Source organism: Macaca nemestrina, chromosome 2 (assembly GCF_043159975.1).
Source record: "Macaca nemestrina isolate mMacNem1 chromosome 2, mMacNem.hap1, whole genome shotgun sequence".
Taxonomy (NCBI): Eukaryota; Metazoa; Chordata; class Mammalia; order Primates; family Cercopithecidae; genus Macaca; species Macaca nemestrina.
Genome location: NC_092126.1, coordinates 93417943 through 93442090, shown reverse-complemented (window position 1 = coordinate 93442090; position 24148 = coordinate 93417943). Strand labels below are relative to the sequence as shown.

The following is a 24148-nucleotide window of genomic DNA, read 5'->3' as shown; positions in this document are numbered from 1 at the left end:
CAAAAGCAAAAATTGACAAGTGGGATCTAATTAAACTAAAGAGCTTCTGTACAGCAAAAGAAACAATCATCAGAGTGAACAGACAACCTACAGAATGGGAGGAAAGTTTTGCAATCTATCTGACAAAGGTCTAATATTCAACATCTACAAAGAGCTTAAACAAGTTTACAAGAAAAAAAAAAACCAAACAACCCCATTAAAAAGTAGGCAAAGGACATGAACAGACATGTATCAAAAGAAGACATACATGTAGCCAAGAAACATGAAAACTTGCTCAACATCACTGATCATTAGAGAAATGCAAATCAAAATCACAATGAGATACCATCTCACACCAGTCAGAATGGCTATTATTAAAAAGTCAACAAACATCAGATTCTGGCAGTGTTGTGGAGAAAAAGGAATGCTTTTACACTGTTGGTGGAAGTGTAAATTAGTCCAACCATTTTGGAAGATAGTGTGATGATTCCTGAAAGACCCAGAGGCAGAAATACCACTTGACCCAGCAATCCCATTATTGGGTGTACACTCAAAAGAATATAAATATTCCATTATAAAGATATATGCATGCATATGTTCATTCCAGCACTATTCACAATAACAAAGACACAGAACTGACCTAAATGTCCATCAGATAGACTGGATAAAGAAAATATGGTACATAAACACTAAGGAATACTATTCAGCTATAAAAAGGAGTGAGATCATGTCCTTTACAGGAACATAAATAGAGCTGGAAGTCATTATCCTCAGCAAACTAATGCAGAAACTGAAAACCATATACTGGATGTTCTCACTTATATGTGAGAGCTAAATGATGAGAACACATGGACTGTTGGGGGAAACAACACACATTGGGGCCTGTAGGAGCATGTGAGGGTGTGAGGAGGGACAGCATCAGGAAAAATAGCTAATGGATGCTGGGCTTAATACCTAGGTGATAGGATACTCTGTGTAGCCAACCACCATGGGACACATTAACCTATGTAATGAACTTTCACATCCTGCACATTTACCCCTGAATTTAACATAAAAGTTGGGGGAAAAAGAGGAGTATAGATAACTGAAAATACCAAATAATTGGAAAATCAGCATACGTTTTTCTCTTCATTTTCTGTTTCAGTGGAGATGAAGAGTCAGATCATCATGCTGTTGTGGTGGGTAAACGTTTCAAAGTTATAAAGTTGGCTGTGCAAATATGACAGTTTATTTCTTTATAATTGCACTTAGGTCTTGTGACTCCATTCCTGTCATTGTTGGAGAATGTAATCTAGTTACTTAGAGGTCGATATACATATTAGTGAATTTTGTCTCATCTTTTTTTGAAAAATAAATACTTTATCAATTAATATTCTTCTTTTCCTCTTTTTTTTCCTTGTCCCAGGAGGAAATTAAAGTTCAGCCCAGGCAGGATGGGTAAGATAGGTGGTGCTCTCATATGTCATGCTGACATTGGTCTTTAGGTGCTTTGCAGTCACCTGCTCTTTTTCCTGCTCAGATAGTTTTCTCCATTCCCCCACATCTGCTCTCCAGGGTCTGCCATAATCTCTAGTTTGTATGGCCCTCATCACATTCCCTGACAGTATCTCCTCATCAAAACCATGTGATTCAGTCTGGCTCACTGATTCTCCCCCGGCCTCTTGTGCCACCCATTTCTAGGTGTATGAGTTACTCTCTCACACCAGATCTGGCCGGTGCAGTGTCCTCAGATCCTTTGAGCTTCTCCCTAGGTGTTCCACTCTATCCTAGGCTGCTTGTGTGACTTCTGTAAAAGTCTTGCAATCTCCTCTGGCTATATTCTGGGAATTAAGATACTAGTTATTTTGCTTCATAATTCCCCAAACTTGTTAGAGGTTTCTATTTTCCTCTCACCCACGTTCCTGGGGCTTCATATCTGAGTCCAGATTCTCTGCTTCTCTCTCTCTTTGTGGATTCCTTTCTTTCTACTTCAGTGGAGTTTAAAAAATATTTTTGTATGTGGGGGAAAAACTGTTTCTACATCCTCATTCCTCATTTCACACTACGTGGTTTATGGTGTGAACTTTATATGCTGAGATTGCCAGGCTATTAGTTTTTTGAAGCTCATAAACCACTCTTCTTTACTGTACAAGCCCAGCTGTTACAACTAAAAACCTTACCTTTCAAGCCTATTAGATTTTTGGAGGTAAAAACCTGATTCCTCAAAGTTTTGAATCCTAAACCATTCTCATGGTAGTGTGTCTCTGAATTAATGGAGAAGGATTAAATATAGGGAAGTTGGAGGAAAGGGGAAGCATAGAGTTGACACTTAAAATTTGGAAACATTACACAAAAAATTCATAACACATTATGCATAAGGATTCTTCATCTGTGTATGCACCTTAAACTATTATTTTATTATCTTTGTTTTTCAGACAAAACAAGAATTCTAATCCTTAATTTGTGTCTTTTTTTTCTTTTAGTTCTCATTTTTTAAAATCCTTAAATTTGCTGGCTCTGTATGATCCTCATATTTTGGGGTACCATAGTTATAAAGGTGAATAAACATCTATACTTGTGTAGCATTTTAAATTTTAATTAGGAAAGCTTCTTTTATAAATACCTCTATTTTTTCCCCATAATTCTATTAGGGAGACATTACTTACAAAAACAAGGAAACTGAGCCTCAGAGAAGTATAATTATGAAGTAGTAAGACTGACTTTTTAAATGACTAATTTTGAAATAAAAATCCTAACTACGTATTTTTGTAGCATAAAATTACATATTTGTATGTGGTATTAATATGCTTATGTAAGTATATCTTAAAGTTTGGTAATGGAAATATATGCAGTATATGTATAGTCAAAAGGGTTATCTTAATAATATCAATTGTACAATGCTTTGTTTTATTATTTTGAAATTACTTTTCTTTAACCAAGTGATACATGCACATAGTTTAAAAAAAACTTTTTTTTTTTTTTTTTTTTTTTGAGACAGATTCTCACTCTGTTGCCCAGGCTGGAGTGCAGTGGAACAATCTCAGCTCACTGCAAGCTACACCTCCCAGGTCCAGGCCATTCTCCTGCCCAGTCCCCGAGTAACTGGGACTACAGGCGCCCGCCACCACACCTGGCTAATTTTTAAAATGTTTTTAGTAGAGACGGGGTTTCACCATGTTAGCCAGGATGGTCTCGATCTCCTGACCTTGTGATCCGCCCGCCTTGGCCTCCCAAAGTGCTGGGATTACAGGCGTGAGTCACTGAGCCCAGCCGCACATAGTTAAAAAATTAAGTTAAACTAAAAGGATATCTGACCCAGTCTAGTTCTCCACTTCAGAAGGAAGCAGTTTCAAGTCTTAGAGGGGTTTTATCTTACATTAACTTTCATATTTCTAAAAAGATACACTTACACTGTTATTTTTTGGTCTAGCCATTTAGGCATTATCTACTGACTTCCTCTTAAAATGGTTGATGATTTATTGTCATTCCAAAAGTGTTATATTAGATAAATGTTGATGTAACTACACTTATAAATGAAGTCAGGCAAACTTAGAATCACTTTTATCATGATTAGATATTAGCAAAATTATTCTTTTTTCTGTAGTTTCTATTTTATTTTAGCCACTTGAGTACTGTTGAGTTGTAGTGCCTCATTTTAATTTGTTCATATTGTTCCTGAAATAATGTTTTATAACTTTTAATTTGAAAACACTACCATATGTATGCACATGTGCAAGTGTGCACACACACACAAACAGTGACAGGAAGTGTTAAAAAATAATAAGAAACATACCTCGGAAAAACTTGCATTTATTTTTTAATATTTAAAAAATAAAGAGTTGCCCCGGATTTGCAGATAGTTTGAAATGTTTTTCAATTTTTTTCCTGATGACTTTACTTACATTAGTAATTATACTAGTAACAATTCAACCCTAATAGGTTTCTTGAAAATTTCCTTTGAACTTTCTGCGTATTTTCACCTTGACATTTTCATTTGAAATAATTGGGTTGGATTAAAAATGTCAATAAATTCTTTTTAGTTCATGAAATCTCGCATCTAGCAGGATAGTTATATAAAATTAATTATCCGATGAAAATAGTAAATTATAATCTATTCACATAAAAACTGCTGAAGAGCAAGAGCTATTTTATTGATGCTTAGAATATTGACAGGCTTAAACAGAAATAAAAATATTTGAAATATTATTGTATCTTGGTGAAATTTTTGGTCAGCAGAATTTTTGATGCAGAAAACATAATTAAAAATCAATTTTGGGGGGCAGAGCAAGATGGCCAAATAGGAACAGCTCCAGTCTCCAGCTCCCAGTGCGAGCGACACAGAAGACAGGTGATTTCTGCATTTTCAACTGAGGTACTGGGTTCATCTCACTAGGCAGTGCCGGACAATTGGTGCTGATCAGCTGCTGCAGCCCAACCAGCGAGAGCTGAAGCAGGGCGAGGCATCGCCTCACCTGGGAAGCGCAAGGGGGAAGGGAATCCCTTTTCCTAGCCAGGGGAACTGAGACACACAACACCTGGAAAATCAGGTAACTCCCTCCCCAATACCGTGCTTTACCGAGGGTCTTAGCAAACGGGCACACCGAGAGATTATATCCCACACCTGGCCGGGAGGGTCCCACGCCCACGGAGCCTCCCTAATTGCTAGCACAGCAGTCTGTGATCTAACGGCAAGGCAGCAGCGAGGCTGGGGGAGGGGTGCCTGCCATTGCTGAGGCTTAAGTAGGTAAACAAAGCCTCTGAGAAGCTCGAACTGGGTGGAACCCACAGCAGCTCAAAGAGGCCTGCCTGTCTCTATAGATTCCACCTCTGGGGACAGGACACAGCTAAACAACAACAACAACAACAAAAAGCAGCAGAAACCTCTGCAGATGCAAACGACTCTGACAGCTTTGAAGAGAGTAGTGGATCTCCCAACACGGAGGTTGAGATCTGAGAACGGACAGACTGCCTGCTCAAGTGGGTCCCTGACCCCTGAGTAGCCTAACTGGGAGACATCCCCCACTAGGGGCAGACCGAAACCCCACACCTCACATGGTGGAGTACACCCCTGAGAGGAAGCTTCCAAAGAATCAGACAGGTACACTTGATGTTCAGCAATATTCTATCTTCTGCAGCCTCTGCTGCTGATACCCAGGAAAACAGGGTCTGCAGTGGACCTCAAGCAATCTCCAACAGACCTACAGCTGAGGGTCCTGACTGTTAGTAGGAAAACTAACACACAGGAAGGACACCCACACCAAAACCCCATCAGTACATCACCATCATCAAAGACCAGAGGCAGATAAAACCACAAAGATGGGGAAAAAGCAGGGCAGAAAAGCTGGAAATTCAAAAAATTAGAGCACATCTCCCTCTCCAAAGGAATGCAGCTCATCGCCAGCAACGGATCAAAGCTGGATGGACAATGACATTGACGAGATGAGAGAAGAAGGCTTCAGTACATCAAACTTCTCAGAGCTAAAGGAGGAATTACGTACCCAGCACAAAGTAACTAAAAAGCTTGAAAAGAGAGTGGAAGAATTGATAATTAGAGTAATTAATGCAGAGAAGGCCATAAATGAACGGCCAGAGATGAAAACCATGACACGAGAAATACGTGACAAATGCACAAGCTTCAGTAACTGACTCGATCAACTGGAAGAAAGAGTATCAGCGATTGAGGATCAAATGAATGAAATGAAGCGAGAAGAGAAATCTAAAGAAAAAAGAAGAAAAAGAAATGAACAAAGCCTGCAAGAAGTATGGGATTATGTAAAAAGACCAAATCTACGTGTGATTGGGGTGCCTGAAAGTGAGGGGGAAAATGGAACCAAGTTGGAAAACACTCTTCAGGATATCATCCAGGAGAACTTCCCCAACCTAGTAGGGCAGGCCAACATTCAAATTCAGGAAATACAGGGAACCCCACAAAGATACTCCTCGAGAAGAGCAACTCCAAGACACATAATTGTCAGATTCACCAAAGTTGAAATGAAGGAAAAAATGTTAAGGGCAGCCAGAGAGAAAGGTCGGGTTACCCACAAAGGGAAGCCCATCAGACTAACAGCAGATCTCTTGGCAGAAACTCTACAAGCCAGAAGAGAGTGGGGGCCAATATTCAACATCCTCAATGAAAAGAATTTTCAACCCAGAATTTCATATCCAGCCAAACTGAGTTTCATAAGTGAAGGAGAAATAAAATCCTTTACAGATAAGCAAATGCTTAGAGATTTTGTCACCACCAGGCCTGCCTTACAAGAGACCCTGAAGGAAGCACTAAACATGGAAAGGAACAACCAGTACCAGCCATTGCAAAAACATGCCAAAATGTAAAGATCATCGAGGCTAGGAAGAAACTGCATCAACTAATGAGCAAAATAACCAGTTGATACCATAATGGTAGGATCAAGTTCATACATAACACTATTAACCTTAAATGTAAATGGACTAAATGGTCCAATTAAAAGATACAGACTGGCAAACTGGATAAAGAATGAAGACCCATCAGTTTGCTGTATTCAGGAGACCCATCTCACATGCAGAGACATACATAGGCTCAAAATAAAGGGATGGAGGAAGATCTACCAAGCAAATGGAGAACAAAAAAAAGCAGGGGTTGCAATACCAGTCTCTGATAAAACACACTTTAAACCATCAAAGATCAAAAGAGACAAAGAAGGCCATTACATAATGGTAAAGGGATCAATTTAACAGGAAGAGCTAACTATCCTAAATATGTATGCACCCAATACAGGAGCACCCAGATTCATAAAGCAAGTCCTTAGAGACTTACAAAGAGACTTAGACTCCCATACAACAATAATGGGAGGCTTCAACACCCCACTGTCAACATTAGACAGATAAATGAGACAGAAAGTTAACAAGGATATCCAGGAATTGAACTCATCTCTGCAGCAAGCAGACCTAGTAGACATCTACAGAACTCTCCACCCCAAATCAACAGAATATACATTCTTCTCAGCAAGACATCATACTTATTCCAAAATTGACCACATAGTTGGAAGTAAAGCACTCCTCAGCAAATGTAAAAGAACAGAAATTATAACACACTGTCTCTCAGACCACAGTGCAATCAAACTAGAAAACAGGACTAAGAAACTCAATCAAAACCACTGAACTGCATGGAAACTGCACAACCTGCTCCTGAATAACTACTGGGTACATAACGAAATGAAGGCAGAAATAAAGATATTCTTTGAAACCAATGAGAACAAAGATACAACATACCAGAATCTCTGGGACACATTTAAAGCAGTGTGTAGAGGGAAATTTATAGCACTAAATGGCCACTAGAGAGAGCTGGAAAGATCTAAAATTGACACTCTAACATCACAATTAAAAGAACTAGAGAAGCAAGAGCAAACGCATTCAAAAGCTAGCAGAAGGCAAGAAATAACTAAGATCAGAGCAGAACTGAAGGAGATAGAGACACAAAAAACCCTCCAAGAAATCAATGAATCCAGGGGTTGGTTTTCTGAAAAGATCAACAAAATTGATAGACTGCTAGCAAGACTAATAAAGAAGAAAAGAGGGAAGAATCAAATAGATGCAATAAAAAATGATAAAGGGGATATCACCACCGACCCCACAGAAATACAAACTACCATCAGAGAATACTATAAACACCTCTATGCAGATAAACTAAAAAATCTAGAAGAAATGGACAATTTCCTGGACACTTACACTCTCCCAAGACTAAACCAGGAAGAAGTTGAATCCCTGAGTAGACCAATAGCAGGCTCTGAAATTGAGGCAATAATTAATAGCCTACCAACCAAAAAAAGTCCAGGACCAGATGGATTCACAGCTGACTTGTACCAGAGGTACAAGGAGGAGCTGATACCATTCCTTCTGAAACTATTCCAATCAATAGAAAAAGAGGGAATCCTCCCTAACTCATTTTATGAGGCCAATATCATCCTGATACCAAAGCCTGGCAGAGACACAACAAAAAAAGAATTTTAGACCAATATCCCTGATGAACATTGATGCAAAATTCCTCAATAAAATACTGGCAAACTGGATGCAGCAGCACATCAAAAAGCTTATCCACCATGATCAAGTGGGCTTCATCCCTGGGAGGCAAGGCTGTTTCACCATATGCAAATCAATAAACGTAATCCAGCATATAAACAGAACCAAAGACAAAAACCACATGATTATCTCAATAGATGCAGAAAAGGCCTTTGACAAAATTCAGCAGCCCTTCATGCTAAAAATGCTCAATAAATTCGGTATTGATGGAATGTATCTCAAAATAATAAGAGCTATTTATGACAAACCCACAGCCAATATCATACTGAATGGGCAAAAACTGGAAAAATTCCCTTTGAAAACTGGCACAAGACAGGAATGCCCTCTCTCACCACTCCTATTCAACATAGTGTTGGAAGTTCTGGCTAGGGCAATCAGGCAAGAGAAAGAAATCAAGGGTATTCAGTTAGGAAAAGAAGTCAAATTGTCCCTGTTTGCAGATGACATGATTGTATATTTAGAAAATCCCATCGTCTCAGCCCAAAATCTCCTTAAGCTGATAAACAACTTCAGCAAAGTCTCAGAATACAAAATCAATGTGCAAAAATCACAAGCATTCTTATACACCAGTAGCAGACAAACAGAGAGCCAAATCATGAATGAACTTCCATTCACAATTGCTTCAAAGAGAATAAAATACCTAGGAATGCAACTTACAAGGGATGTAAAGGACCTCTTCAAGGAGAACTACAAATCACTGCTCAGTGAAGTAAAAGAGGACACAAACAAATGGAAGAACATACCATGCTCATGGATAGGAAGAAACAATATCATGAAAATGGCCATACTGCCCAAGGTAATTTATAGATTCAATGCCATCTCCATCAAGCTACCAATGACTTTCTTCACAGAATTGGAAAAAACTGCTTTAAAGTTCATATGGAACCAAAGAAGAGCCTGCATTGCCAAGACGATCCTAAGTCAAAAAATCAAAGCTGGAGGCATCACGCTACTGAACTTCAAACTATACTACAAGGCTACAGTAACCAAAACAGCATGGTACTGGTGGCAAAACAGAGATATAGACCAATGGAACTGAACAGAGTCCTCAGAAATAATACCACATATCTACAGCCATCTGATCTTTGACAAACCTGAGAAAAACAAGACATGGGGAAAGGATTCCCTATTTAATAAATGGTGCTGGGAAAATTGGCTAGCCATAAGTAGAAAGCTGAAACTGGATCCTTTCCTTACTCCTTATACGAAAATTAATTCAAGATGGATTAGAGACTTAAATGTTAGACCTAATACCATAAAAACCCTAGAAGAAAACATAGGTAATACCATTCAGGACATAGGCATGGGCAAGGACTTCATGTCTAAAACACCAAAAGCAACAGCAACAAAAGCCAGAATTGACAAATGGGATCTAATTAAACTAAAGAGCTTCTGCACAGCAAAAGAAACTACCATCGGAGTGAACAGGCAACCTACAGAATGGGAGAAAATTTTTGCAATCTACTCATCTGACAAAGGGCTAATATCCAGAACCTACAAAGAACTCAAACAAATTTACAAGAAAAAAACAACCCCATCAAAAAGTGGGCAAAGGATTTTAAAAGACATTTCTCAAAAGAAGACATTCATACAGCCAACAGACACATGAAAAAATGCTCATCATCACTGGCCATCAGAGAAATGAAAATCAAAACCACAATGACATACCATCTCACACCAGTTAGAATGGCAATCATTAAAAAGTCAGGAAACAACAGGTGCTGGAGAGGATGTGGAGAAATAGGAACACTTTTACACTGTTGGTGGGATTGTAAACTAGTTCAAACATTATGGAAAACAGTATGGTGATTCCTCAAGGATCTAGAACTAGAGGTACCATATGACCCAGCCATCCCATTACTGGGTATATACCCAAAGGATTATAAATCATGCTGCTATAAAGACACATGCACATGTATGTTTATTGCAGCACTATTCACAATAGCAAAGACTTGGAATCAACCCAAATGTCCATCAGTGACAGATTGGATTAAGAAAATGTGGCACATATACACCATGGAATACTATGCAGCCATAGAAAAGGATGACTTTGTGTCCTTTGTAGGGACATGGACGCAGCTGGAAACCATCATTCTTAGCAAACTATCACAAGAACAGAAAACCAAACACCGCATGTTCTCACTCATAGGTGGGAACTGAACAATGAGATCACTTGGACTCGGGAAGGGGAACATCACACACTGGGGCCTATCATGGGGAGGGGGGAGGGGGGCGGGATTGCATTGGGAGTTATACCTGATGTAAATGACGAGTTGATGGGTGCTGACGAGTTGATGGGTGCAGCACACCAACATGGCACAAGTATACATATGTAACAAACCTGCACGTTATGCACATGTACCCTAGAACTTAAAGTATAGTAATAATAATAAAAAAAAATCGATTTTCACTTGAATGTAGAGACAATAACATTGTCCATTATATATCAAATCACGATTCCAATGAAGATTTGTGTTCTTTTGTTTAAAAGGCTGTCAAATGTCAAGTAACTTTTAATTGCTGAAGCAATTGTCTTTGTCCCTGCTAACAGAGGATTCTGAATTCTTTTGTCTAAACAATAGCCAGGAGTTTTCATCATCAGCATTTACGTATGCTTGTCATACTGACAAAATTTGTATATAGTACTCTTCTTGCACCTTAAAATAATCAAGGTATGCTAAACCCTATTCCAATTGCATGGAGGAATATGTTCGCAGAATACATTTAACAAGTACAGTCACTTACTGCGATACTATTTTCATGGTCATGTTTATATTTTCTTCATTATAATATAACTTGGTCATGCCTGCCATCAGGAGTTATGAAAGCTAAAGCATAACTGTTAGAATACTTTGATTATGCACAGGTAATAGAATATTGATACACTTATGCCTGTGAGATTTCATCTACTCTACTTTTATGGAGACTTGGTACTAAAGTAAATCATATGTGCTATATATTGTAATAGCAAAAGAAAAAACAAAAACAAACAAACAAAAACCAGGCTAAATTTTCATTCACAAAATGCTGTTAAAGTAAATTATGGGGTGCCCATTTGGAAAAAAATATCTCAAAACACAGTGATAAATGATAAAGAACAAATTGTAGGGTTCATATATATAAATTTGTGTAAAATTTATTATGCACATGCATAAGGTTGTATCTGCATAGGAAATTTCTGGAAAGAGATCTCCAGAGTGGAGAAGTGGTTAGGGGAAGGAAAAGAGACTTTATTTTTTATTCTGTATGGCTTGAATTTTTTTCTAAAACCATGAGCAGTATTTCTATTACTGCTCTAAAATTAATTGATTAAAAACAGTCTTTTGCAAAGATATGAATAGACATTTTAAAAAATAAATACAAATTACCAATAAACCTACAGAAAAATGTATGCCAGTAGTATCCTAACACTGCAGCCAGATTTTCTTAAAGTCTTGCCAAAGATGAATTTTATTTCAAGAACAATTTTTTTGATTGGTAATGATGTCATACTGATTTTGAATTATAGCCTAGTGATAGTCATAGCCATAGGCAATATTATTAAACTTTTAACTCTCATGAGCTCCAGTACACAAGAAATTAGCTAGGTACCTACATTTCACTACTGATTCCGGGACTAAAATCTATAGGGTAAATATCTTAGGGTTATAAAATCAAGAGAAACCACATTATTATCTGTGGAAACATATCTTACCTCTACTTTTTCAAAGGCCTGCAGTACTGGATCTAATTTACATTTATTGTACAAGGCCTTCTACCAAAACCTGTAGTAGTCTACATTTTTACAGATATATTTTTTTATGATTGGACTAAAACATGAAGCATTTATGTGTAGCTTCCTCCAAGTACTGAATATAATGTAGTCTTGGCTTCCCAGCAGTCCTTGTTAAATCCAGTCATCATGTTCAAGACCTGTGGTTTTATGGGACAGTCAGAGTACATTTTAGTCTGTACAATTTACAGATAACTTCTCCAGAAGGCAGTGAGGGAATGAGGTTCTACCCTTTCTTTCAGCAGCTCCACTGCTTGATCCAACTGTTTGAACAATTATATGTAGGGTTATACAACACAAGGAAGGGGAAATGGTAATTTCCAACTATAAGATCTATATCTAAACTGTTACTGATAATGAAGAAAATTTAAATTAATAAATGATTAATGGAGCTGGATTCTTTTTTTCTTTGAGATGGAATCTTGCTCTGTCACCCAGGCTGGCGTACAGTGGCGCAATCTTGCTCACTGCAACCTCTGTCTCCCGGGTTCAAGTGATTCTTGTCCCTCAGCCTCCTGAGTAGCTGGGACTACAGGTATGTGCCACCATACCCAGCTAATTTTTGTAGTTTTAGTAGAAATAGGGTTTCACCATGTTAGCCAGGCTGGTCTCGAACTCCTGACCTCAGTGACCCACCTGCCTCGGCCTCCCAAAGTGCTGGGATTACAAGTTTGAGCCACCACACCCGGCCATAGTTAGATTCTAGAAATGTGATCAGCTATCACAAACTAGTGGTCTTGTATGTATTTGGCTGGCGCAGCGTTTCTAAAACTTTAAACTTGAATGGCTTTTTAGGCCAATAATGTACTCCCTAGCTTACCACAAGCAGCACCACTTCCTAAATTTTTGTTGCTACCTTTTCCCACATTTACATTCATATGCTTGTCTTCTGAAGGGATTTAAGAATCTATATGCTTTAACATTTCTTAACTTCTTGCCATTTAAGAGTATTAAGTTATAATTTTAAAGTAATAGGGTGAGAGGTATAGAGATCATAAGGAAGTAATCTTCCTAGTTCTAATAGGGTAGGAATGGAGATTCTGTAGAATCTTTCAATTTCCAGCCTTTAGCTACTGTGATTTCTGAGCTTCCAAAGGGTTAATTAATCATGTAGGTATCAAGCAAATATGTACTTAAAACGTTGAAGAATACACATGATAAGAAATTCCAGGTATGTCTTATCACAAAGCTGGATCAAGATCAGAAATAATGAATTCTTGTTTTAGATACCAGGGTATTCAGAATTCTGGCATTAGCCAATATGCCTGTGCCTGCCCACCTGTACTTCAACCAAAGTTAAATTATCAAGATTTCTGATAAAAGAGGCTTTTAGGCTTTGAGAATGAGGTAACTTACCCTCTAAAATCCATGCCGTTATAAGCAATCTTGATAAATCTGGAGGGAGGGTTATCAAATCAGTCTCTGCGTTTCATTTTCCCACTTGCTATGTTTCAACTGAGAATTTTCAGCAATCGTGCTGTATAGTCTACAATTTTTTGAGGATAAAAGAAAATTCAGACATTTGTCTGTTTAAATCTAAGATTCTACAGCTATTGACTTACTAATGTTGACAGGGATCCACTTACCTAATTCTTCCAGGATGAAGTACAGCTTGGCTGACCCAGTTCTTGGGATGGGAGGATTAATGAACTCTCTAAACCAAACCTCCTGAGGGAAAGAATTTTGGAGGTGTCAGTAAGCATCCTACTTATGCTATTACTATTAATGACTGAATTGTTTGTTTCTAATTTTGTTAAAAAAGTGAGAGAGGTGGTAAAATTATTTTATTGATTGCTTAAACATTCAATTACCTGGAGACAAGATGCAAGAAGCTGGGATTGGTAGTGGCTAAGTAGGTGGGCTCTGGAATTAGAGGGCCAGGGATTGAAATCTGACTCCTTCACATTTTGACTTGGGCATTGTCAAACTGTTTGACTTGGGCATTCTCAGAGATTATCAGTTGCTTCTGGGGAGGCAGTAAGAGTTGGGGATAAGTATGTGGTATTTGGCATTAACCTTCCTGTTTAAATCCTGCCCTGGTACTTCCAAATTGTGTGATCAGGAACATGATAAGTGCTCGAAAATTTTTATCCTCTTCCCCCTTCTCTTCCTGCTCTTTTTTCCCGGCTACTCTTCTTCCACTTTAGTAGTAGTAGTGGCAGTAGTAGTCAGCATAGTTGTAAAGGCTAATGGCATAATTTCTACGGTAAGAGTGGAATTAGATGTTGGGGAAGATTACCATGTAAGACTCCCATATTACCAGAAACAAAATTTGTGTTCAGGGAACACACTTGAGGAGGGGAAGGGAGGGAAGCAAAGAAGATTGGGGCTAGTTAATGTTGAGAGTATTATTTGACAAGATCAACAGCATTTCTGGTGGTAGGCACTAATACAAAGTTTGAACATTAGCTGATGATAATAGTAGAATTGGAAATCAGTCTCATTTTCTGGCTACTTTTCTCTGCAGTCTGTAGCCTATTGGAAGTGGAATCTGAAAGTTTGTTAAAAAAAAAAATGCTTTCTTGTTATAAAGAGTTCTTGTGTGAAAACCTGGAACCGAATACTAAGTATTCTTGGTCCATGTTCTTTATTTACCAACATAGAATAGCAAAGCATTGTTTTTTGTTGTTGTTGTTGTGGGTACATGTGCACAATGTGCAGGTTTGTTACATATGTATACATGTGCCATGCTGGTGTGCTGCACCCATTAACTCGTCATTTACATTAGGTATATCTGCTATCGCTATCCCTCCCCACTCCCCCTACCCCATGACAGGTCCTGGTGTGTGATGTTACCCACCCTGTGTCCAAGTGTTCTCATTGTTCAATTCCCATATATGAGTGAGAACACGTGGTGTTTAGTTTTCTGTCCTTGTGATAGTTTGCTGAGAATGATGGTTTCCAGCTTCATCCGTGTCCCTACAAAGGACATGAACTCATCCTTTTTTATGGCTGCATAGTATTCCATGGTGTATATGTGCCACATTTTCTTAATCCAGTCTATCATTGGTGGACATTTGGGTTGGTTCCAAGTCTTTGCTATTGTGAATAGTGCTGCAATAAACATACATGTGCATGTGTCTTTATAATAGCATGATTTATAATCCTTTGGGTACATACCCAGTAATGGGATGGCTGGGTCAAATGGTATTTCTCTAGATCCTTGAGGAATCGCCACACTGTCTTCCACAATGGTTGAACTAGTTTACAGTCCCACCAACAGTATAGAAGTGTTCCTGTTTCTCCACATCCTCTCCAGCACCTGTTGTTTCCTGACTTTTTAATGATCGCCGTTCTAACTGGTATGAGATGGTATCTCATTGTGGTTTTGATTTGCATTTCTCTGATGGCCAGTGATTATGAGCATTTTTTTCATGTCTGTTGGCTGTATAAATGTCTTCTTTTGAGAACAGTCTGTTCATATCCTTTGCCCACTTTTTGATGGGGTTGTTTGATTTTTTCTTGTGAATTTGTTTAAGTTCTTTGTAGATTCTGGATATTAGCCCTTTGTCAGATGGGTAAATTGTAAAAATTTTCTCCCATTCTATAGATTGTCTGTTCACTGTGATGGTAGTTTCTTTTGCTGTGCAGAAGCTCTTTAGTTTAATTAGATCCCATTTGTCAATTTTGGCTTTTGTTGCCATTGCTTTTGGTGTTTTAGTCATGAAGTCCTTGCCCATGCCTATGTCCTGAATGGTATTGCCTAGGTTTTCTTCTAGGGTTTTTATGGTTTAGGCCTGACATTTAAGTGTTTAGTCCATCTTGAATTAATTTTTGTAAAAGGTGAACGGAAGGGACCCAGGTTCAGTTTTCTACATATGGCTAGCCAGTTTTCCCAGTACCATTTATTAAATAGGGAATCCTTTCCCCATTTCTTGTTTTTGTCAGGTTTGTCAAAGAGCAGATGGTTGTATGATGTGTGGTATTATTTCTGAAGCCTCTGTTCTGTTCCATTTGTCTATATTTCTGTTTTGGTACCAGTACCATGCTGTTTTGGTTGCTGTAGCCTTGTAGTATAGTTTGAAGTCAGGTAGCATGATGTCTCCAGCTTTGTTCTTTTGACTTAGGATTGTCTTGGCAATGCAGGCTCTTTTTTGGTTCCATACGAACTTTAAAGTAGTTTCTTCCAATTCTGTGAAGAAACTCATTGGTAGCTTGATGGGGATGGCAATGAATCTACAAGTTACCTTGGGCAGTATGGCCATATTCATGATATTGATTCTTCCTATCCATGAGCATGGAATGTTCTTCCATTTGTTTGTGTCCTCTTTTATTTCATTGAGCAGTGGTTTGTAGTTCTCCTTGAAGAGGTCCTTCACATCCCTTGTAAGTTGGATTCCTAGGTATTTTATTCTCTTTGAAGCAATCGTGAATGGGAATTCACTTATGATTTGGCTCTCTGTCTGTCATTGATGTATAAGAATGCTTGTGATTTTTGCACGTTGATTTTGTATCCTGAGACTTTGCTGAAGTTGCTTATCAGCTTAAAGAGATTTTGGACTGTGATTATGGGGTTTTCTAAATATACACTAGTGTCATCTGCAAACAGGGACAATTTGACTTCCTCTTTTCCTAATTGAATACCTTTTAGTTCTTTCTCCTGCCTGATCACCCTGGCAAGAATTTCCAATACTATGTTGAATAGGAGGGGTGAGAGAGGGCATCCCTGTCATGTATGAGTTTTAAAAGGGAATTCTTCCCGTTTTTCCCATTCAGTATGATATTGGCTGTGGGTTTGTTATAAATAGCTCTTCTTATTTTGAGATACATCCCATCAATACCTAGTTTATTGAGAGTTTTTAGCATGAAGTCTCTTTGTAAGTCTCTAAGGACTTGCTTTATGAATCTGGGTGCTCCTGTATTGGATGCATATATATTTAGGATAGTTAGCTCTTCTTGTTGAATTGATCCCTTTACCATTATGTAATGACCTTCTTTGTCTCTTTTGGTCTTTGTTGGTTTAAAGTCTGTTTTATCAGAGACTCACATTGCAACCCCTCCTTTTGTTTGTTTTCCATTTGCTTGGTAGATCTTCCTCCATCCCTTTATTTTGAGCCTATGTGTGTCTCTGCTCGTGAGATGGATCTCCTGAATACAGCACACTGATAGGTCTTGACTCTATCCAATTTGCCAGTCTGTGTCTTTTAACTGGGGCATTTAGCCCATTTACATTTAAGGTTAATATTATGTGTGAATTTGATCCTGTCATTATGATGTTACCCGGTTATTTTACTTGTTAGTTGATGCAGTTTCTTCCTAGCATTGATGGTCTTTACATTTTGGCATGTTTTTGCAGTGGCTGGTACCAGTTGTTCCTTTCCATGTTTAGTGCTTCCTTCAGGAGCTCCTGTAAGGCATGCCTCGTGGTCACAAAATCTCTCAGCATTTGCTTGTCTGTAAGGATTTTATTTCTCCTTCACTTATGAAACTTAGTTTGGCTGGATATGAAATTCTGGGTTTAAAATTCTTTTCTTTAAGAATGTTGAATATTGGCCCCCACTCTCTTCTGGCTTGTAGAGTTTCTGCCGAGAGATCTGGTATTAGTCTGATGGACTTCCCTTTGTGGGTAACCTGACCTTTCTCTCTGGCTGCCCTTAACATTTTTTGCTTCATTTCTACTTTGGTAAATCTGACAATATTGTGTCTTGGAGTTGCTCTTCTCGATGAGTGTCTTTGTGGCATTGTCTGTATTTCCTGAATTTGAATGTTGGCCTGCCTTCCTAGGTTGGGGAAGTTCTCCTGAATAATATCCTGAAGAGTGTTTTCCAACTTGGTTCCATTCTCCCTGTTACTTTCAGGTACACCAAGCAAATGTAGATTTGGTCTTTTCACATAGTCGCATATTTACTGGAGGCCTTGTTCATTTCTTTTTACTCTTTTTTTCTCTCAACTTCTCTTCTCACTTCATTTCATTCATTTGATCTTCAATCTCTGATACCCTTTCTTTCACTTGATCGAATCAGCTATTGAAGCTTGTGCATGTGTTGCGTAGTTCTCATGCCATGGTTTTCAGCTCCATCAGGTCATTTAGGGTCTTCTCTATGCTGTTTATTCTAGTTAGCCATTTGTCTAATCTTTCTTCAAGGATTTTAGCTTCTTTGAGATGATTTTGAACATCCTCCTTTAGTTCAGAGAGGTTTGTTATGGACTGATCTTCTGAAGCCTGTTTCTGTCAACTCATCAAAGTCATTCTCCATCCAGCTTTATTCTGTTGCTGGCGACGTGCTGCGATCCTTTGGAGGAGAAGAGGCACTCTGATTTTTAGAATGTCCAACTTTTCTTCTCTGGTTTCTACCCATCTTTGTGGTTTTATCTACCTTTGGTCTTTGATGATGGTGACCTACACATGGGGTTTTGTTGTGTATGTCCTTTTTATTGGTGTTGATGCTATTCCTTTCTGTTTGTTAATTTTCCGTCTAACAATCAGGACCCTTAGCTGCAGTTCTGTTGGAGTTTGCTGGAGGTCCACTTCAGACCCTGTTTGCCTGGGTATCACCAGTGGAGGCTGCAGAACAGCAAATATTGCAGAACACCAAATGTTTCTGCCTGATACTTCCACTGGAAGCTTCATCTCAGAGGGGCACCTGGCCGTATGAGGTGTCAGTGGGCCCCTCCTGGGAGGTGTCTCCCAGTTAGGCTACTCAGTGTTCAGGGACCCACTTGAGGAGGCAGTCTGTCTGTTCTCAGATCTCAAACTCTGTGTTGGGAGAACCACTGCTCTCTTCAAAGCTCAGCTGGAAATGCAGAAATCATCTGTCTTCTGTGTTGCTCATGCTAGGAGCTGTAGACTGGAACCATTCCTATTCGGCCATCTTGAAATAGTAATCGCATTTTTTTTTTTCATAAACTGATTCTCTACCAACCCAATCCTCCAAACTTCCCATTAGCGTTCTCCAAGTTACTAGGAGTTCGTGAGGGACCTGGCCCTGGAAGATGTTCAGTAATGTCTTTTAAGTTGTATCCCTTCTAACATTGATATGCTGCTGCCTTTTTGTTTTGCAAGAGCTCTACTTTCACTTTCTTCTAAAGTTTCTAACTAGTCTAAAACAAGGTCAGACACAGATATTTTTCTTGAATTCACACAGACACACAAGATATCAATCTCTCAATCTCTCTTTGGTTCTATTTTTTACTTTAAAACAATTTAGTGGTATGATTTATCTAGCCCATCAACAAAATTGTGACCCATACTTGTCAACCTCCAGTAAACTCTACCATAATAATTTTTTTTTTTTTTTTTTTAGACTCAGTCTCGCTCTGTCACCCAGGCCGGAGTGCAGTGGCACGATCTTGACTTACTGTAAGCTCCACCTCCCGGGTTCACGCCATTCTCTTGCCTCAGCCTCCTGAGTAGCTGGGACTACAGGCGCCCACCACCATGCTCTGCTAATTTTTAACAGTTATTTTTAGTAGAGACTGGGTTTCACCGTGTTAGCCAGGATGGTCTTGATCTCCTGATCTCGTGATCTGCCTGCCTTGGCTTCCCAAAGTGCTGGTATTATAGGCGTGAGCCACCACGCCCGGTCCTACCATGATAAATTTTTTGCCTTTGAGTGCAGTAACAAAGAGGCTATATGTAAAGTATATGTATGTAGTTGGCATTGCCTAAGAGTAATTTAATAAAGGAAACACAGAAATCCACTCACTGGAAGGGATCAGTATTTCCTAAAATAACTGCAAGTTTCTGAAATTGTCTAGTTTCTTTACTAAAGCCAAAGCATTTTGACAGGAAATAGAAAACTTCCCTTAAACTGAGATTCTGGCATATTGGTTTCTTTGGTAATTTCCTTCCCTTTCAGCAAAATCATTGTCCTGTAAATGACATTTCTCATCTATATTTTAGATCACAAACTTGACAACTTATTTGTGTATTCCTTTAAATATACCTCCTTCACATGAACATATTTCCTCTGTATGAACTACTAAAAGTAATCACTTTTTCCCCTAACACTTTTATTTTAAGTAGAACAATAATTATTTGACATTTCATTAATTCATTAATTATTGATACGATCTAAAACTGTACCATAACTTCTTACTCCCTCCAATATTTTATGGTCTTCCACTATACTCTTCTGCTCATCATTAAAAGTTTTAACCATTTTAAGTTTTGTAGCTATGTACCTACCCCTTCTTTTGGTCTTTCTACTGCGTGTTCATTCTTGGAGGCAGGAGGCAGTGGATGTGTAATGTAGAAGTACCAGAACATAGCACAATTTCAAAAAAGTCAGTGCGTTACAGCTTAAGTAGGGCAGCAGTGGAGAAAAAGAGTACTCTTATGTTATAGGTTGTAGGAAATAATTCCACAACATGTTGGGTATTTACTATGTGCTGTTCACAATCCTAAGCAATTACAATCATTATCTCATGTAATCCTAACCAGACTTTGAGGGAATAATTATTTTTTCACTTTATAAATGAGAAAACAAATGCTCCACAGGTAAGTTGCCTAAGGATACACAGCTAGCAAATACAGGAATTACAATTTCAATCCAGTCTAATGGCTATGACACTATTTTAATGGCTATGTTACATCACCTTTCTCTAAGGACACCAAAACTTCATGATCCCCACTCTCTCATCATTTACTGCCTCAAGGCTGAGAGTATCAGCTCACTCATCGTTATTGGCATCACCTGGGAGCTAGCTAGAACTGGAGACTCTTAGGTCTTACCCCAGACCTACTCAGTCAGAATCTTCTTTTTAACAAGGTCTCCAGGTGTTTTGCACATTAAAGCTTGAGCACCCAAGGCCATGTGCAACTTATTTTCATCTTGCCGTTGCCGGCTCAGCTTCTGACAGGTAAAGCTAAGCTTGTGTCACCCATTCCATGTTCCTGCCTCTGTGTCTTTGAGCCTTCCTGCCTCCCAGAATGTACTCTCCCTGATACAGTTTGCCTCTGTGTCCCCACCCAAGTCTCGGCTCAAATTGTAGTCCCAATGAGTGGAGGGAGGGACCTAATGGGAAGTGATTGGATTATGGAGGCACTTTCCCCCAAGTTGTTCTCCTGGTAGTGAGAGTGTTGACGAGATCTCACTGTTTTAAAAGTGGCAGTTTCCCCTGCATGCTCGCTCTCTCTCCTATCACCTTGTGGACAAAGTGTCTGCTTCCCCTTTCACCTTCCACTGTGATTCTAAGTCTCCTGAGGCCTCCTCAGCCATGCAGAACTGTGAGTCAATTAAATCTTTTTGTTTATAAATTACCCAGTCTCAGGTAGTATCTTCATAGCAGTGTGAAAACAGACTAATACACTCCCCTCAATTTCTTTCCCTAACCAAAGCTAGCACATTCCCAAAGAACTTATTTACTCAGTGCCACTTTATTATTCTTTTGTATTCCAATCAGTTGGAATTAATAATTTTTTTTTCTTTTGGACTCCCACAGTACTTATCATATATTTCTATGAAGCCTGTGATTGCTTCATGTTGGGAGAAGGACCCTGTCCTTCTCATAGCTTTTGTTTTCACAGCCCAAGTTCTGGAGAAGTGCCTTCTTTGACATTGCAGGTGTTCAGTGTCTAAATAAATGTTCATTGTCTAAATAAATAAATGGTTTGAAGGGTTCCTTTTTTTCATGCTTTCTAGAAACTTTGTCTTAATTTATTCTTTGTTCTGAAGGTTGTTTAGAATCATGATTCTTAATTTCCAAGTAAAGTTTTATCCTGGTCAACTTTTAATTATGTATTTCCATTTTTGTTTGGTGATGAATATAGACTCTATTTTTAGAAACTTGTAGCTAAGCACATAATAGAGTTTTATAAATGAACATAAGAAAAAAAGAAAAAGTAGTTGAGAGGTGAAAAATTCTACATACAATTATAAAATTTAGTTTAATTTTATATTCACTTCACTAATGTTATTACAAAATAATTCTGAAAGAGGTATGATAATATTGTATATGTACTATAATATATGAATAATCAAACAAGTATAGGTTTCACAGTCTTCAAATACATTCCTTAGATATGTTATACTTTAAAAAATGCTTTTTCAAAAAAATTCTCACTCTAACCTAAAACTTAAAATTTTAGACTAACATGCACTATGATATCTGTGTTTGCGTTGTACCGTAGTTTTCCATACATTTTCCTTAGCAGCATTTACATAATTAAGGCATATTTCATTTGCATAGACAATCTGATTTCTGCTACCCTTCATTCACAACCCTCAAAACCCCCCATTTTCCTTAAGACAGATATAATGTTATTGGCAGTGATATAATCTATCTTTGTTAGAAAATAGTAGCAATTCTACATTTTCAGATGGTAGAGTGGTGCGGGAAGCTGTATCCTAAGTTTATAAGCTGCAAAGGAATATCAACTCTGGCTATGTAATTAGCATTCAAAAATGCTTTTAAGTCTCTCCCTGTGTGCCCTTCTCTTCAGCTGCTACCTCCACTGTCCTTGAGCCCCCTGTTTTGGGTAGTTCTTGTGGCATAGCATCTGTTTGTGCACAATACAAGTAGGTCTGGCGAGTTTGGGCCATTACAGAGCATGCAATGGTCTGGGGTCTCTCTGTTCTTGGGCTCTCTGGGAAGTGGCAGCAGATGGGAAGACAAATTGAATAAAGGGAGAGGGTGTCCAGAACACAACTGTGAGATGTGACCTTATGTAATAATTGAAGAGAAATATTAGCTCCTGCTGCCTAATTGGGTTTGGTTCAATCTAAAATTCTGTTTACATTAATTAGGTTCACTGAAGAATGGGAAGCTTGCTGAGCTTGAAAATCTCCTCTCTTTCAAAATAATGAAAGAAGGTTGGCTTCCTGGGTGGGTTCTTTGCCACTCTTTCACTCTATGCCCCATCCCCCAATTATTTTAGACATTAGTAGAATGCTTTTCTGAAATGATTGAGGTTAAATGAACCTTGCAGTTAGGCACTTACTTGTTTTGGACTCAGCTCAAATAGGTGTAAATATTGTTTAACTGGCCCCTGGAAAAAAAAATGGGATGGGAGTAAGAGCATCCACTGGAAACCTTTTCATTTCTCACTCAACAAAGGAACAGCTGGCTTTTAAAGTATGTTACTCACTAATCTTCACTTTTTCATAATTACTCTCATGTTTTCTAATTCTAATCCTTTACCTCTTCTTAGTAAGGATCCTGGCAAGAAATAGATGGCAAATACAAATTAGGTAATTTCAGAGTTTAATAAGGCACTAATTTATAAGGGTGTGGGGGCTGAATGTAGGGAAAATTCAAGGGATAATGCAGTAATCTGGGTGTGATAACAATGGCCTTTTGGTAACAGGAGCTGTGGGCTTTAGTTGAGGGTCACAGTCTAGGCCATAAAAACCCTGCACTGGGGAGCCAAAGGAATAAATACCCCAATTTTCCTTTCTTCTTTCTCTTAACTTTTGGTGGCATATTCCTTTTTACTGTACCCAACTGGAAGCAAGAGGACAAGAGAGCTTGTAAATGTCTATACAGGTGCATATACACATACCTTTCCCCACCAGAGAGCAGGTGGAGAGTGGATTTGGAGGGGCAAAGGGAAGATCATTAGCATCTCTGACTTCTGCTTCTCTGAATCCTTTATAAGTTCTATTTCCTCCTTCTCCCCACCATGTGTAAGTATCATCTTTCGCCATTTGCTTCTCTCATTCAAACTGCTCTTTCTTGCAGATCGTACTCTTTCTTATTCTCTCATAACTGCAAAGTCTCTGTCAGTGCTTTCTAAAATGTCAGCTCTCTCTCTACCTAGGTTGATTTTTAGATTTTTTTTAAAAATCTAGGCCTGTCTTCCTCCAGAGCCACCATAGCTCACTATTTATCATGATTGTACTTTGCAGTACAAGGACTGTGACTGTCTGCATACTATTCATTGAGAAAATTGTAGTTAAGTAATGAAGTAATATTTTTCTTCTTAAAACAACTGAGGAGGATCAGTAATATCCATTCTTCAACTCAGTGCTTCTACATTGATTTGATTTGGACAGAAACTGTTGGTGTAATTAAGTAGGATTACTGCACTTTCCAGGCCATGCAGTGGTTGAAATTAAAAATAATTCCTAAGATACAATGTGCAATTGAGAGCATAGCAATGGCAACCACATACCAGATAAGTGTCCCGTAATATCAGTCCAATTCATTGGCCTAAGTATTCTGACTCCAGAGCATATACTTTTAGTACTTCACCGTCTTGGACATGGGAGTTGGACAGAAAGGGAGGCACCAAATATGATGCCAAAATTTTGATTTCAAGTGATGGGGAGAATGATGAGAAGTCACAAAGGCACCAAGTTTTGAGGGGAAGACAAAGAGTTCCATTTCAATTCGTGCTATCTAAAAGGAAGTGTCCATTAAGCAACTGGATATGAGGAAGAAGGGAGTTTAGAGAGTGTGGGTTTTAGGAAAGTAACCGTA

General features: G+C 38.5%; 2 long non-coding RNA genes across 4 annotated transcripts in view; one reads left to right on the top strand and one right to left on the bottom strand.

Annotated features, from left to right (window-relative positions):
• The window catches only part of LOC105480079 (uncharacterized), a 363272-nt gene that overhangs the window by 117172 nt on the left and 221952 nt on the right, over positions 1–24148 (top strand). The window lies entirely within an intron of this gene.
• LOC139361764 (uncharacterized) lies at positions 13141–19987 on the bottom strand. The gene is made up of 3 exons (XR_011619381.1): positions 19914–19987; positions 13372–13453; positions 13141–13271 (listed from the first exon to the last, which is right to left on the bottom strand). It is a non-coding gene; the product is annotated as an uncharacterized lncRNA (long non-coding RNA).